The 16185-nt window shown below is 44.4% G+C and overlaps 1 protein-coding gene across 1 annotated transcript in view; it reads right to left on the bottom strand.

The window, feature by feature from the left end:
- il34 (interleukin 34) overlaps positions 1-16185 on the bottom strand; it is a 102201-nt gene that overhangs the window by 61947 nt on the left and 24069 nt on the right. The gene's annotated exons all lie outside the window — the stretch shown is intronic.

The following is a 16185-nucleotide window of genomic DNA, read 5'->3' as shown; positions in this document are numbered from 1 at the left end:
CTTCTTAGAACACCTGGAGAACAAAAACGCATACGTAAGGCTCCTTTTTGTTGACTACGGCTCTACCTTTAATACCATCATTCCAAATAAACTGATTCCTAAGCTCCGGAACCTGGGCCTTAGCACTCAGATCTGCAGCTGGATCTTCAACTTCCTCACAGACAGGACCCAGGCTGTAAAAATAGGGGACAAGCTCTCATCTACAATCACTTTGTGCACCGGTGCCCCACAAGGCTTTCTACTCAGCCCCCTGCAGTACTCACTGTACACCCATGATTGTGTCACCAAGTTTCCATCAAACTCAATATATAAGTTTGCTGATGACACAACAATTGTAGGCCGTATCTCGGGTAATGATGAGTTTGAGTACAGAGAGGAAATTAAGAACCTGGTGGCATGGTGCGAAGACAAAGGAATTGGTTGTTGACTTCAGAAGGAATAGCGGACCGCACGACCCAATTTACATCGGTGGTGCGCAAGTGGAACAGGTCAAAAGCTTTAAGTTCCTCGGGATCAATATCACAAATGACCTGACTTGGTCCAACCAAGCAGAGTTCACTGCCAAGAAGGCCCACCAGCACCTTTACTTCCACTAGTAGGTGAGAATAGAACTGAGCATAGCCAAGATCTGGGGGAGTAAATTTAGGATGGAGATGAGGAGGAGGTGTTTCTCCCCCAGAGAGTGGTGAATCTGTGGAATTCTCTGCCCAATGTAGCAGTGGAGGCTTCCTCAGTAAATATATTTAAGATGAGGATGGATAGATTTTTGCATAGTAGGGGAATTAAAGGTTATGGGGGAAAAAAGCAGGTGGTTGGAGATGAGTCCATGGCCATGATCTTATTGAATGGCAGAGCAGGCTCGACGGGCTAGATGGCCGACTCCTACTCCTATTTCTTATGCTCTGTGTTCTTCATTTGTTGCTTATTTTGTTTTGGAGATGTGGCTGTGTGATGCGCACACACACACACACACACACACACACACACACACACACACAGAGCTGGATTGAAGTCTGGAGACTGTCAGTGTGGCATTTACTTTCAGAAGAGCAGCCAGCCTTGGACTCTGCTGTTTCCTGGAAGCATTTCAGCAACGTCCTTCAAACATACTTCCATTCCATTCAGAGTCCCCATTCCTGGACTGGTTGCTGCAGTAACTCCCTTCAATCACAGCGTGAAATGTGCCAAACTCCCTCGGAAATGAGCACGCGGTTTTCAGTGTAACAAAGTTCTGCTAGAACAGAACTGGAAGTTTGGATGACCCCAAGAAACTCACTGTGGTCAACACTAAAAAAATGGGAATGATTTTAGTGTCTGCACTGAACTCTGTTTATGATAATAACTTCAAAGACAGGTCATGTTATGTTTAACTCTATTCTATCTCCCTCATGCTGCTGTCTCCAGACTATCACTGGTAGAAAATACTCAGAATTATTTTTTTTTTGCCTCTAATATATCATTTATTTCAAATGAATATGAAGTGAATTTTCTGTTATAAAGTAAAAATAATAAAATGTAAAAATCTTTGGAAATAAATGTAACAAGCACATTGAGAAATAAACAGTACTCTATACTAAGGTGGTATATTAATGAAATATATAGGTATATCAATGTGTTACACTTTTAGCAAAGCTTCATTCTCTGCAAAGTGAGTTCCAAATCATGAGCATCATTGCAGGCAGCCCATAAGTATTTAATCTAGGAATGGTTAATGGTGGAGATGGAAATCACAATACAAACACTGCTGAGGTCCTATGGGTTACACTTGAAACCTGATGAGACCAATTGATAAGAGATCTGGGAAGAGCATGCAAACTCAAGGCTGGTTAAAAGTTCATGCCATGGGGAGAATAAATATAAAACAGCAGGACAATGAAAACTTTTTTATAATTAACATTGTAAAATCCAATAATTACTATTGTAACATGTTCCTTGGCAAATGCTTTCTGGCTAAAGATGGTTCAATCTGAAAAACTATGAAAGATTCAGCAAAGATAAATCTTCCTAAGGAATACTTGTTAATGTATGTTCTACATTTTTGAGTGGTAGAAACATTTGTAATTTGTGATCAAAGTCAATGGGTCTATCTTTGGGTTCTTTGTACTTTCTAGTCATCTTTGATCCAAGGTAGCTGATGAGTCCACAGTGTTCTTCATATTGCTCCAACTTCTTTTTGTATTTCTTTCTCACATAGTCATAGCTTTTTGGGTTGTATGCTTTAAGGTGATATGAAATATAGAGAAGTGCAGACTTCCTCACACTTAAGAAAGGATATTTTGGCTTCAGACAGCCCACAGCTGTTAATGCTTTAATTATTGATACTGCTGCTCCTTGTTCCACATATTCAAGTATTGGAAGTGAAGTGAGAGCTACCATATCTTTCACTGGTGGAAGTTTACTCGGGAGCTTCAGATCGCAGTACTTCTCAGGATGTCGCATAAATTTATTAAGGTGTTTCTCATCCTGAAAAAGATACAACTTCTTTCTGTATTCAACAGCATAATCAATGTTTCCAGGTATCAAAGCTTCATACTTCTCCATCCCATCCAGAAATTATTGTGCAGTTACCACCCTCACTTCTTTGGTAAGCATATTTTTTTCTCCCCAAAATTACAGAAGTGATACAGCTAGCAGAACGGCCATCTCACTGCGCCAGAGTGCTAGTTTCAATTAAGTTTTATTTATTGAGATATAGCAAGGAATAGGGCCTTCCGGCCCTTTCAGCCACAACACCCAATAATACCGCAATTCAATCCTAGCCTAAGCATGGGACAATTTACAGTGACTAACTAACCTCCCAACTAGCATGTCTTTGGACTGAGAGAGGAAACTAGAGCACCTGGAGGAAACGCATGCTGTCGTGGGGAGAATGTACAGGCAGCAGCAGCAGCAGCAGCAGGGATTGAACCCTGGTTGCCTGTAATGTAGAGTGTTGTGCTAAACAAGGTCAGGATGGGGGCAGCATGATAATGTTGTGCTAACCACCTCATTATCGTGCCACCCCGGTCTTGACCTTGGATGCTGTTTGTGTGGTGTTTGCACATGGATTTAATGGGTGTGTGCTCTGGTTTCCTCCAACACCCCAAAGATGTGCAAGTTGGTAGGTTAATTGGCTGCTGAAAATTGCCCCCTCGAGTGCAGGTGAGGAGAACAATCTGCAGGAGTTAGTGAGAGTGTGGGGAGAAAATATGGGATTAATACAATGGATACTCAATGGTCAATGTGGACTCTAGGCTGTTGGACTTGTTTAATACCGTATGACTATATTCATAATATAAATACAATTGACAAATATTACAGCATCTCAAATTAGACAGACCCTTCAGCCAACTCTCCCATGCCAACTAGGTTGTCTTCTTGAGCCAGTCCAATTTGCCTGCTTGTGTCCCATATCCCTTTAACTTCTCCTATCCATGTAATGGATGTCCAAATAGCTTTTAGGTGTTGTAATTGAACCTGTCTATACCATTTCTTCTAGCATCTCAAACCATAAAACCCCCACCCTCTCTGTAGAAAAACTTGCCCTCAGATCCCCTCTCATCTTAAATCTATGCCATCTTCAGACACCTCAACCCTGGGGAAAATGACTGTGAGCATCCACCTTATCCATAGCCGTCATGATTTCATAAACTCAAGGTTACCTCTCAGCCTCCTACACTCTAGGAGAAAAATTCCAGCATCTTCTTATAACTCAAACGCTCCATCCCAGTAACAACCTCATGAATCCTTTCTGTGCCTTTTCCGGCTTAATAATATTCTGTTACAGTTGAAACATGACATCTTGCCTCCTGTATTCAGTGCTCTGACTGAAGGACAGTGTGCTAAACACCTTCACCACCCTGCCTTCTTGTGTTTCTACCTTCAGGGAACCATGCACCTGTATCCCTAGGTCTCTCTGTCCAGGCACCTACCATTTACTCTACAAGTCCTGCCCCGGTCAAAGTGCAACACCTCACACTTGCCCGAGTTAAATTCCATCACCAATATCTTGGCCACTTCCTCAGTTGATCTAGATCCTGTTGCAATCACAAATAATCCCGTCCACCTGTTCCATAAGCATTCAGCAAGGACTAGAAGGACCAAGATGGCCTGTTTCCGTGCTGTAATTGTTATATGGTTATATGGTAAGTGGAGGGAGATCAGTGTACTTGCAAGCGGAACAAGGGCTACAACTACCCCCAACCACCCCCTCACTACAATTCAGGGCCCCAAACAGTCCTTCCAGTTTAGGTGACACTTCATATACAGTGTCTAGTGCTCCTGGTGTGGCCTCCTGGATATCAGTGAGACCCAGCGATGAGGCCACTGGACTGGAGGACTCAGACTGGAGGAGCAACACCTTTTATTCCATCTGGGTAACCTTCAACCTGATGGCACAGACATTGATTTTTCAAATTTCCAGTAACTGCCCACCCCCACCACTCTTTCTCTATTCCCCATCCTTGTGTCCCTCTCACACCTTCTCTTCCTATCTGCCCATCACTTGCCTCCGGTGCTCCTCTCCCTTCCAAGGCCTTCTACCCTGTACTGTCAGATTCTCCCTTCCCCAGCCCTTTATCTCTTTCACCAATCAACTACCCAGTTCTTCACTTCACCCCCTCCCCTGATTTCACTCAAGAGTTTCTGCACGATATGACTATTTCAGAATCAGGTTTATTATCACTGGCATCTGTCATGACGTTTGTTAACTTAGCAGCAGCAGTTCAATGTAATATAGAAAAAGAAAAAATAATAATAATAAAATCAATTACAGCACACTATACATATATTGAATACATACATTAAAACTTGTACAAAACACAGAAATAATCTATATTAAAAAAGTGAGATAGTGTTCACAGGTTCAATGTCCATTTAGGAATCCGATGGCAGAGGGGAAGAAGCTATTCCTGAATCGCCGAGTGTGTGCCTTCAGGCTTTTGTACCTCTTACCTGATGGTAACAGTGAGAAAAGGGAATGCCCTGGGTGCTGAATGTCCTTAATAATGGACACTGCCTTTCAGAGACACCGCTCCTTGAAGATGCCCTGGGTACTTTGTAGGCTAGTACCCAAGATGGAGCCAACTAAATTTACAACCCTCTGCAGCTTCTTCTGGTCCTGTGCAGTAGCACTCCCCCACCCATACCAGACAGTGATGCAGTCTGTCAGAATGCTCTCCACAGTGTTCCTTCGTCTTACCCTTCCTGAAGTCCACAATCAGCTCTTTCATCTTACTGACATTGAGTGCCAGGTTGTTGCTGCAACACCACTCCACTAGTTGGCATATCTCACTCCTGTATACCCTCTCATCACCATCTGAGATTCTACCAACAATGGTTGTATCATCAGCAAATTTATAGATGGTATTTGAGCAATGCCTAGCCATACAGTCATTGGTATAGAGAGAGTAGAGCAGTGGGCTAAGCACACACCCCTGAGGTGCACCAGTGTTGATAGTCAGCGAGGAGATGTTATCAACAATCCACACAGATTGTGGTCTTCTAGTTAGGAAGTCGAGGATCCAATTGCAGAGGGAGGTACAGAGGCCTAGGTTCTGAAACTTCTCAATCAGGATTGTGGGAACGATGGTATTAAATGTGAGCTATAGTCAATGAACAGCATGCTGACAAAGGTATTTCTGTTGTCTAGGTGGTCTAAAACCATGAGAAGAGCCATTGAGATTACATCTGCCAATGACCTATTGTGGCAATAATCAAATTGCAATGGGTCCAGTTTCTTGCTGACCAGTTTAGTCATGACCAACCTCTCAAAGCATTTCATCACTGTAGATGTAGTGCTACTGGGCGGTAGTCGTTAAGGCAGCTCACATTATTCTTCTTAGGTACTAGTATAATTGTAGCCTTTTTGAAGCAATTGGGAACTTCCATCCGTAGCAGTGAGAGGTTGAAAATGTCCTTGAGTAGTTGGTTGGCACAGGTTTTCAGAGCCTTACCAGGTACTCCATCGGGACCTTCTGCTTTGTGAGGGTCCACTCTCTTTAAAGACAGCCTAACATTTGGACTCTGAGGTGGAGATCACAGGGTCACCAGGTGCAGCTGTCTGTCTGTCTAGGTACCATATCCGATGCGGACTTTGGTGACCATGGTTTTCCATATAGATCTATCCTTTGTTTTTTGGATAACTTCCATTTCCTCGATGTGTAGCTACCTGGCTATGCTTTTAATGTACGTAAGCTGAGGTCTTCCTCTAGGTTTGCTCCCCTCAATCTTTCCAGAGAGTATGGTTTTTCTAGTTCATCTTTCCACACGATGTGTCCTCGGAATCTGAGTTGTCTTTCCCTTATTGCAGCAGGGATCTTAAAAGCTGTAGTCATATTCTCCCTTTCAATGCAGGCATAGAAGGCAGTGAAGCATTGCTGCCATTCATGCTATTGGGTTTCGCTTTATAGGAAGTAATGTCTTGCAGACATTGCCAGAGTTGTCGCACATCTGATGTTGCCTCCAACCTCGTTCAAAATTGTCTCTTCACCCTTGAGGTAGCATCCGCAAATCATACCTGGTTTTCTGGTACACGCCTGGGTCACCAGACTTGAATGCCACAGATCTAGCCTTCAGCAGACAATGGACCTCCTGGCTCATCTACAGCTTTTGGTTTGGGAATGTCTTTGTAGGCACACACTCATCCACACTTTGCCAAGAACACGGCCTCACTTTTGCTGTGGTTGAGTCTGGCCCCTGGAGACCAGCTCAATTTGCTGACCAATCTGTGGACTGGCCACTGGTCTGGGCAGAAGAGATACAGAGAGGCTTTGATCTGAGTGCCCTCACAGCCTGGCATCAACACCCCTCTCATGCCTGCATCCTTCCTGATGGATTCCACAAAGAGTTCAATGCAACACACAAACAATACTAGGTAACTAGATCTAGTACTAGGTAACGAACTGGATCAGGTCACAGTTCTCTCAGTGGGTGAGCACCTGGGGGACAGTGACCACCGGTCCCTGGCTTTTAGCATTATCATGGAAAAGGATAGAATCAGAGAGGACAGGAACATTTTTAATTGGGGAAGGGCAAATTATGAGGATATAAGGCTAGAACTTGCGGGTGTGAATTGGGATGATGTTTTTGCAGGGAAACGTACTATGGACATGTGGTCGATGTTTAGAGATCTCTTGCAGGATGTTAGGGATAAATTTGTCCCACTGAGGAAGATAAAGAATGGTAGGGTGAAGGAACCATGGGTGACAAGTGGGTGGAAAATCTAGTCAGGTGGAAGAAGGCAGCATACATGAGGTTTAGGAAGCAAGGATCAGATGGGTCTATTGAGGAATATAGGGGAGCAAGAAAAGAGCTTGAGAAGGGGCTGAGAAGAGCAAGAAGGGGGCATGAGAAGGCCTTGGCCAGTAGGGTAAAGGAAAACCCCAAGGCATTCTTCAATTAAGTGAAGGACAAAAGGATGACAGGAGTGAAGGTAGGACCGATTAGAGATAAAGGTGGGAAGATGTGCCTGGAGGCTGTGGAAGTGAGCGAGGTCCTCATTGAACACTTCTCTTCGGTATTCACCAATGAGAGGGAACTTGATGATGATGAGGACAATATGAGTGAGTTTGATGGTCTGGAGCATGTTGATATTAAGGGAGAGGAGGTGTTGGAGGTGTTAAAATACATTAGGATGGATAAGTCCCCTGGGCCTGACAGAATATTCCCCAGGCTGCTCCACGAGGCGAGGGAAGAGATTGCTGAGCCTCTGGCTAGAATCTTTATGTCCTCGTTATCCACGGGAATGGTACCGGAGGATTGGAGGGAGGCGAATGTTGTCCCCTTGTTCAAAAAACGTACTAGGGATAATCCAGGTAATTATAGACCAGTGAGCCTTACGTCTGTGGTGGGAAAGCTGTTGGAAAAGATACTTAGAGATAGGATCTATGGGCATTTAGAGAATCATGGTCTGCTCAGGGACAGTCAGCATGGCTTTGTGAAGGGCAGATCGTGTCTAACAAGCCTGATAGAGTTCTTTGAGGTGGTGACCAGGCATAGAGATGAGGGTAGTGCAGTGGATGTGATCTACATGGATTTTAGTAAGGCATTTGACAAGGTTCCACACAGTAGGCTTATTCAGAAAGTCAGAAGGCATGGGATCCAGGGAAGTTTGGCCAAGTGGATTCAGAATTGGCTTGCCTGCAGAAGGCAGAAGGTCGTGGTGGAGGGAGTACATTCAGATTGGAGGGTTGTGACTAGTGGTGTCCCACAAGGATCTGTTCTGGGACCTCTACTTTTCATGATTTTTATTAACGAACTGGATGTGGGGGTAGAAGGGTGGGTTGGCAAGTTTGCAGACAACACAAAGGTTGGTGGTGTTGTAGATAGTGTAGAGGATTGTTGAAGATTGCAGAGAGACATTGATAGGATGCAGAAGTGGGCTGAGAAGTGGCAGATGGAGTTCAACCCGGAGAAGTGTGAGGTGGTACACTTTGGAAGGGCAAACTCCAAGGCAGAATACAAAGTAAATGGCAGGATACTTGGTAGTGTGGAGGAGCAGAGGGATCTGGGGGTACATGTCCACAGATCCCTGAAAGTTGCCTCACAGGTAGATAGGGTAGTTAAGAAAGCTTATGGGGTGTTAGCTTTCATAAGTCGAGGGATAGAGTTTAAGAGTCGCGATGTAATGATGCAGCTCTATAAAACTCTGGTTAGGCCACACTTGGAGTACTGTGTCCAGTTCTGGTCGCCTCACTATAGGAAGGATGTGCAAGCATTGGAAAGAGTACAGAGGAGATCTACCAGTATGCTGCCTGGTTTAGAGAGTATGCATTATGATCAGAGATTAAGGGAAGTAGGGCTTTACTCTTTGGAGAGAAGGAGATGAGAGGAGACACGATAGAGGTATACAAGATATTAAGAGGAATGGATAGAGTGGATAGCCAGTGCCTCCTCCCCAGGGCACCACTGCTCAATACAAGAGGAAATGACTTTAAGGTAAAGGGTGGGAAGTTCAAGGGGGTTACTAGAGGAAGGTTTTTTACTCAGAGAGTGATTGGTGCGTGGAATGCACTGCCTGAGTCAGTGGTGGAGGGAGATACACCAGTGAAGTTTAAGAGACTACTAGACAGGTATATGGAGGAATTTAAGGTGGGGGGGGGTTATATGGGAGGCAGGGTTTGAGGGTTGGCACAACATTGTGGGCCGAAGGGCCTGTAATGTGCTGTACTATTCTATTCTAAGACAGGGCAGAGCAGGCAGCCCTATCTGAATCCAAGTTTGTGGGAAAGCTTTCCGTTTCCCATCCACTAATTTCAACTGCTATATGGCTATTGGTATAGAGCAATTTGATCCCCCCGCTCCAACACCCTGTTCTGGAGAGCACATACCTTATGTACCAAAGTAAATTGGAAGGAGCTGCTGGCAGGGATGACAGCAGAGTTGCAATGGCTTGCATTTCTGGGAAAAATGAGGAAGGTGCGGAACAGGTGTATTACAAAAATGAAGAAATATTCAAATAGTAAAATAGTACAACCGTGGCTGACAAGGGAAGTCAAAGCTATTGTAAAAGCAAAAGAAAGGTCATACAACAAAGCAAAAATTAGTGGGAAGATAAAGGATTGGGATGTTTATAAAAACCTACAGAGAGCAACTAAAAAAATCATTAGAAGGGAAAGATGAAATATGAAAGCAAGCTGAAATAATATCAAAGTGGACAGTTAAAGTTTTTTTAAGTATGTTAAAAATAAAAGAGAAATGAGAGTGGATATAGGACCGCTAGAAAATGAGGAGAAATGATAACAGGGGACAAGATGATGGCTGCTGAACTAAATAAGTATTTTGTGTCAGTCTTCACTGTGAAAGACACTAGCAGTATGCCTGATGTTGTAGTGTGTGAAGAACGAGAAGTGGGTGCAGTTACAAGAGAGAAGTTGCTCAAAAAGCTGAAAGACCTAAAGGTACACAAGTCACCCTGACCAGATGAACTGCTCCCCAGGGTTCTGAAAGAGGTAGGGTTAGAGATTGTGGTGGCATTAGAAATGATCCTTCAAAAATCATTAGACTCTGGCATGGTGCCAGAGTACTAGAAAATGCAAACTTTACTCCACTCTTTAAGAAAGGAAGAAGGCAGCAGAAAGGAAAGTATAAACCAGTTAGCCTGACCTCAGTGGTTGGGAAGATGTTAGAGTCAATTGTTAAGGATGAGGTGATGGAGTACTTCGTGACACAGGACAAGATAGCACAAAGTCAGGATCGTTCCCTTTAAGGAAAATCCTGCCTGACAAACTTTTTGGAATTCTTTGAGAAGATTACAAGTAGTTTAGATAAAGGCGATGCAGTGGACGTTGTATATTTGGACTTTCAGAAGGTGCCACACTTGAGGCTGCTTACCAAGCTAAGAGCCCATGGTAATACTGGAAAGTTACTAACATGGTTAGAGCATTGGCCAATTGGTAAGAGGCAGCGAGTGGGAATAAAAAGGATCCTTTTTCTGGTTGGCTGCCAGTGACTAGTCGTGTTCCGCAGGGGTCGGTGTTGGGACTATTTCTTTTTACTCTATATATAAATAGTTTAGATGATGGAATAGATGACTTTGTTGCCAAGTTTGCAGATGATACGAAGTTTGGTGGAAGGGTAGGTAGTGTTGAGAAAAGAGGTAGGATGCAGAAGGACTTAAGACAGATTAGGAGAATGGGCATGAAAGTGGCAAATGAAATACAATGTTGGAAAATGCATGATCATGCACTTTGGTGGTAGAAATAAATGTGTGGACTATTTCCTAAATGGGAGAAAATCCAGGAATCTGAGATGCAGAGGGACTTGGGAGTCCTTGTGCAGAACACCCTGAAAATTAACTTACAGGTTGAGTTGCTGGTGAGGAAGGCAAATGCCACGTTAGCATTCATTTCAAGAGGTCTAGAATTCAAGGAGTCTAGAATACAAGAACAAGAATGTGATGCTGAGGTTTTATGAGGCAATGGTGAAGCCTCACCTTGAGTATTCTGAACAGTTGGGCTCCTCATCTTAGAGAGGATGGCTGGCATTGGAGAGGGTCCAGAGGAGGTTCACAAGGATGATTCCGGGAATGAAAGGGTTATCACACAAGGAATGTTTGATGGCTCTAGGTCTGTACTTGCTGGGATTCAGGAGGATGAAGGGGATCTCATTGAAACCTTTTGAATGCCTAGACAGAGTAGATAGGGAAATGATGTTTCCCATGGTGGGAAAGTCTAAGACAAGAGGGCACAGCCTCAGGATAGAGGGGCACCCTTTCAAAACAGAGATGTGGTGAAATTTCTTTAGCTAAAGGGTGGTAAGTTTATGGAGTTTGTTGCCACATGCAGCTGTGGAGGCCAGGTCGTTGGGTATATTTAAGGCAGAGATTGATAGGTTCTTGATTGGATATGGCATCAAAGGTTATGGGGAGAAGGCCGGGAACTGGGGTTGAGGAGGAGCCAGAGAAAAGGATCAGCCATGGTTTAATGGTGGAGTAGACTCGACAGGCCAGATGGCCTAATTCTGCTCCTGTATCCTATGTGTGTCAGAGATATATCCTGTTGAAGTCATTCTCCTAGCCCAAATGGCCAGATAGATGCCTTCTCCCCCGCCCTGTGTGTAGGTGATGGTATTCCGAGCAGCTCAAAGCAGTTAAAGAGGTTTTCCTGCCAGGCACAGCACAGGTTTGGCTCAGGTCTATCAGCTGTCCCAGGGCAGACTTGACCTGGCTGGTCCCTTGACCCTTTCCTGGTCTGGCTTGACCCTTTGGATGGGATCAACATTGAGATGGGTTACCAGTTCCTGATGCCTTCCCCGCTTTCCTTCTGCTTGTAGATGATGGTGATGATGTCCCTTCGCATGGAGTCTGACACCCAGCCAGAAGCATAGCACTGCACACTATCAGCAGGCCTGGGCCCAGTACAACTCAGCCGGCATGCCATTCATTCTGAACGTACTGTTCACCTCAAAGCAATGGATAAACTCCTCCAGTATCAGAGGCTGATACCCACTGCTTTCTTCAGCCTCTGATGGAAAACAGGAAATACTGGGAAGCTGGGTGTCTGTGGTCTTTCTAATGTACGGCCCAAAATTGAAGGATCTGCAGATTCTCAATATGTTTCCCTGCAAGGTTGTTAAATTGTTGTCCTCCTCAAGGCCGTGGATCATAAAAGCCCACTGTGACCCTTTCAGAAAGAGAAGTGTAAGCGTGTTTCATCCTCTCTGGGAGGGAAGATGACATCAGAGGATGCCAAAGCAAAGAGCAATGTTGCCAGCTCTTCACCTCTCAGAGATCTTTTGACACACAGGTCTCTTTCAACCTATTTTGGGCGCACACTGAGGAGCAACAGATTGATACACTCAGCTCTTCCTATGAGCACCAAGAAAGCAGACAGGGCCTGCTTTAGAACATAGGATAGGACCACCATATATAGAGAATTCATTTCCCGAGGATGTACAGTAGAAGATCTGAGTCAGCCTCAACAAGAATAATATCCGTATACCCAATAAAAAAACTCATTCAACTTCATTCCATTCTTCACCCTGCCTTCTGTATTCACCCTGCATTCTTCTGTATCTTTTCCAAAGAAGGTTTATTCAGTCACTACAGTATCGCATTGTTATAATGCTACACATGATTGTGTTATCTACATTACTTACAATTAATACTTTCCTGTATAGCTTTGCCTTAAAGGCATACAAGTCTCTCACCACAGATACAGCAGTAAATTCCATCTTACATTTAAGTAATAGATTTATTACATTGCAGCGCTTCTTGTTCTGACTGCAGCTCAGACAGAACTCATGAACCTCAACACTGTTCAAGATTCAGGACCCTGCTACAAATGGAAGCAAAATTCTGCCATCCGTCTTATCACATCACATCTCTTTGTAACACTTGATGCCTTGGGCCTGAACTGGACTGAGTTCTGAAGGGTGAAGAGGGAATCTCACTGAAACTTACTGAAAGGCCTGGATAGGGCAGACATGGAGAGGTTGCTTCCATTAACCTAGGATCCAAGGCAGTGCCTCAGAATTAAGGGGTGTTCTTTTAAAAACTGAGACAGGGACAAATTTCTTCAGCCAGCTGGTGGCGAATTTGTGAAATTCATTGCCACAGAGGGCTGAGGAGGTCAAGTCATTTAAGGCAGAAATTGATAGGTCCTTGACTGGTAAGGGAGTGGGTGAGTTTAAAGGTTACAGGGAGAAAGCTGGAAAATAAAAATAGCCATGATTGAATGGTAGAGCAAATTTAATGGACTGAATGGCCTAATTCTGTACCTAATGGTATCACTGGTGAGGTAGGGGGAGGTGAATTTGGCCCATTGAGTCAACGTTGGTTTTTGGAGCAAACCCGTTCTGAAAAAGGAATTTCAGGATGTATATTGTACACATTTCTCTGACATTAAATGTATCTTTGAGACTTCTGAAACCTTTGAATCCCAATTCCCCACTCATCTCTCTGTAGCCCTTTCTCTCTCACATGCCCATTTCAGGTTTAATATCACCATATGTCATGACATTTGTTAAATTTCAGGTAGCAGTACATGGCAAAACATGATAAATATAGAAAAAATAAATTTATGAATTAAAGTGTATAGGTATATTAAAGTGTTAAAAGTAGTTCAAAATGGTGGTGGTGGTGGCATCCATTAGTCTCGCGAGACCATGGATCTGCGCCTGGACGGTCTTGTTCAAAAACAGAAATTATAAAAAGTGAGATTGTGTTCATGGGTTCAATGTGCATTTAGGAATTGGATGGCTGAGTGGAAGAAGCTGTTCCTGAATCATTGAGTGTGTATCTTCAGGCTCATGTACCTCCTTCCTGACGGTAACAATGAGAAGAGGGCATGTCCTGGGTGACGGTGGTCCTTAATAATGGACACCGTCTTTCTGAAGCACCGCTCCTTGAAGATGTCTTGGATACCATGAAGGCTAGAGCCTAATTTTACAAATTTCTGTAGCTTCCTTCGATCCTGTGCAGTAGCCACCCCACCCCCCAATACCAGACAGTGATGCAGCCTATTAGAATGCTCTCCATGGTACACCTGCAGAAGGGTTTCTTTTATATATAAGAGTGTTTTATGTAACAAACCAAACCTCTTCAAACTCCAAATGGCATATAGCCACTGTCTTGCCTTCATTATAGCTGCATCAATATGTCATCCAGGTTAGAACCTCAGAGAGGTCCAGGCACAATCTCAGGCAAGTCATCCCACACGCAAAGTGGCAATTCTGCTCCAAACATTAAGTATGCTCATCAGCTGTGACAGGGCATGAATCCTATTACCTCCAACAAAGAAAAACCAAGCAACATATGTGACAAACAAGAGAAAATCTGCAGATGCTGAAAATCAAAGCAGCACACACAAAATGCTGAAAAAACTCAGAAGACCAGGCAGCATCTGTGGAAAAAAGTTAACAGTTGACATTTCAGGCAAGGACTGGAGAAAAAAAAATGATGAGAAGTCAGAGAAAGAAGGTGGAGGAAGGGAAAGAAGTACAAGGCAGTAGATGATAGATGAAATCAGGAGAGGGGAAGGAGTGAAATAAAGATCTGGGAAGTTGATTGGCGAAAGAGATAAAGGCCTGGAGAAGGGAGAATCTGACAGCAGAGGACAGAAGGCCATGGAACAAAGATAGGGGGGAGGAGCACCAGAGGGAGGTAAGGAGATAAGGTGAGAGAGGGAACTGGGAAAAGGGAATGGTGCGGGGGTGGGGGTGGTATTACCAGAAGTTCAAGAAATTGATGTTCATGCCATCAGATTTGAGGCTACTCAGATGGAATACAAGCTGTTGCTCCTCCAACCTGAGTGTGGCCTCATCGCGGCAGTAAAGGAGGACAATGGACTGACATGTTAGAATGGGAATGGGAAATAGAATTAAAGTAGGTGGCCATGAGGAGATACCACTTTTTCTGGCAGATGGAGAGTAGGTACTTGGGGAAGCCGTCTCCCAATCTATGTCAGGTCTCACCAATATACAGGAGGCCACACTGGGAGCACCAGACACAGTAGGTGACCCCAACACACTCACAGGCGAAGTGTTGCCTTACATGGAAGGACAGTTTGTGACCCTGAATGGTAGTGAGGGAGGAGATGTAGGGGCAGGTATAGCACATGTTCTGCTGGCAAAGATAAGTGCCAAGAGGGAGATCAGTGGGGAGGGACGAGTAGACAAGGGAGTCGCACAGACAATGATCCCTGCGGGAATCAGAAAGGTTGGGGGACAGGGAGGGAAAGTTGTGCTTGGTGATGGGATCACATTGGAGATGGTGGAAGGTACGGAGAATTATGTGCTGGATGCGGAAGCTGGTGAGGACAAGTGAACCCTGTTCCTGGTGGGGTGGTGGATGGATGGGATGAGAGCAGACGTGCATGAAATGGAAGAGTTGCAGGTGAGGGCAGCATTGATGGTGCAGGAAGGAAAGCCTCTTTGAAGGAGGACATCTCAGTAGTTCCGGAATGAGAAGATGCAGCAGAGAGGCCATGAACTTATCAATCACCCCTGCTATGGACACTTTCTGGAGGTCCAAGATCCGGATGCTCCACGACCACTGGACTCAGTGTGTAAATGTAGGAGGGGATTATGTTGAAAAATAAATGTGCTAGGTTTTCTAAAGTTAACTCCTTCTACCTTAGGCCACAAACTTATCACTCACCCCTCGTATGATGGTGTTGAACGCTGAGCTGTAGTCAATAAACAGCAGCCTGAAGTAGGTATTACAATTGCCCAGATGCTCCAAGGCAGAGTGGAGAGCCAAAGGGATTGTAACCCCTGGAAACCTATTGTGGTGGTAGGCAAAATGTGGCCAGTCCAGGTTCCTGTTTAGGCAGGAGTTGATTCTAGCCAAGACCAACCTCTCAAAACACCATCAGGGTAGGATATGGTGACAAATAGGTACTCTGATAATAAATTTATTTTGAACTTTAAACTTTGATAGTGCAGAAACAGACCCAACTCATCCATGTGCCTGCCTTAGCCAAGCCTATTGCCCTCTAAATCAGGAGTTCCCAACCTTTTTGATGCCATGCGTCAATACCATTAAGCAAGGGCTCTGTGGACCCCAGGTTGAGGACATCTGCGATAAACCTTTCCTTTCCACATACTTACCCAAATGTCTTTGAAATATTGTCACTGTACCCACTTCTACCACTTTCTGTGGCAGCCCATTTCATACACCCACTCTCCGTGTGGAAAACCACACATCTCAGGTGCCTTTTACACCTTTCCCCTCTCACGTTAAACCTGTGTGGAACGGTCAGCCTC

This window comes from Mobula birostris, chromosome 15, assembly GCF_030028105.1.
Source record: "Mobula birostris isolate sMobBir1 chromosome 15, sMobBir1.hap1, whole genome shotgun sequence".
Taxonomy (NCBI): Eukaryota; Metazoa; Chordata; class Chondrichthyes; order Myliobatiformes; family Myliobatidae; genus Mobula; species Mobula birostris.
The sequence above is the reverse complement of the archived record's forward strand: the minus strand, read 5'-3'. Positions and strand labels throughout refer to the sequence as shown.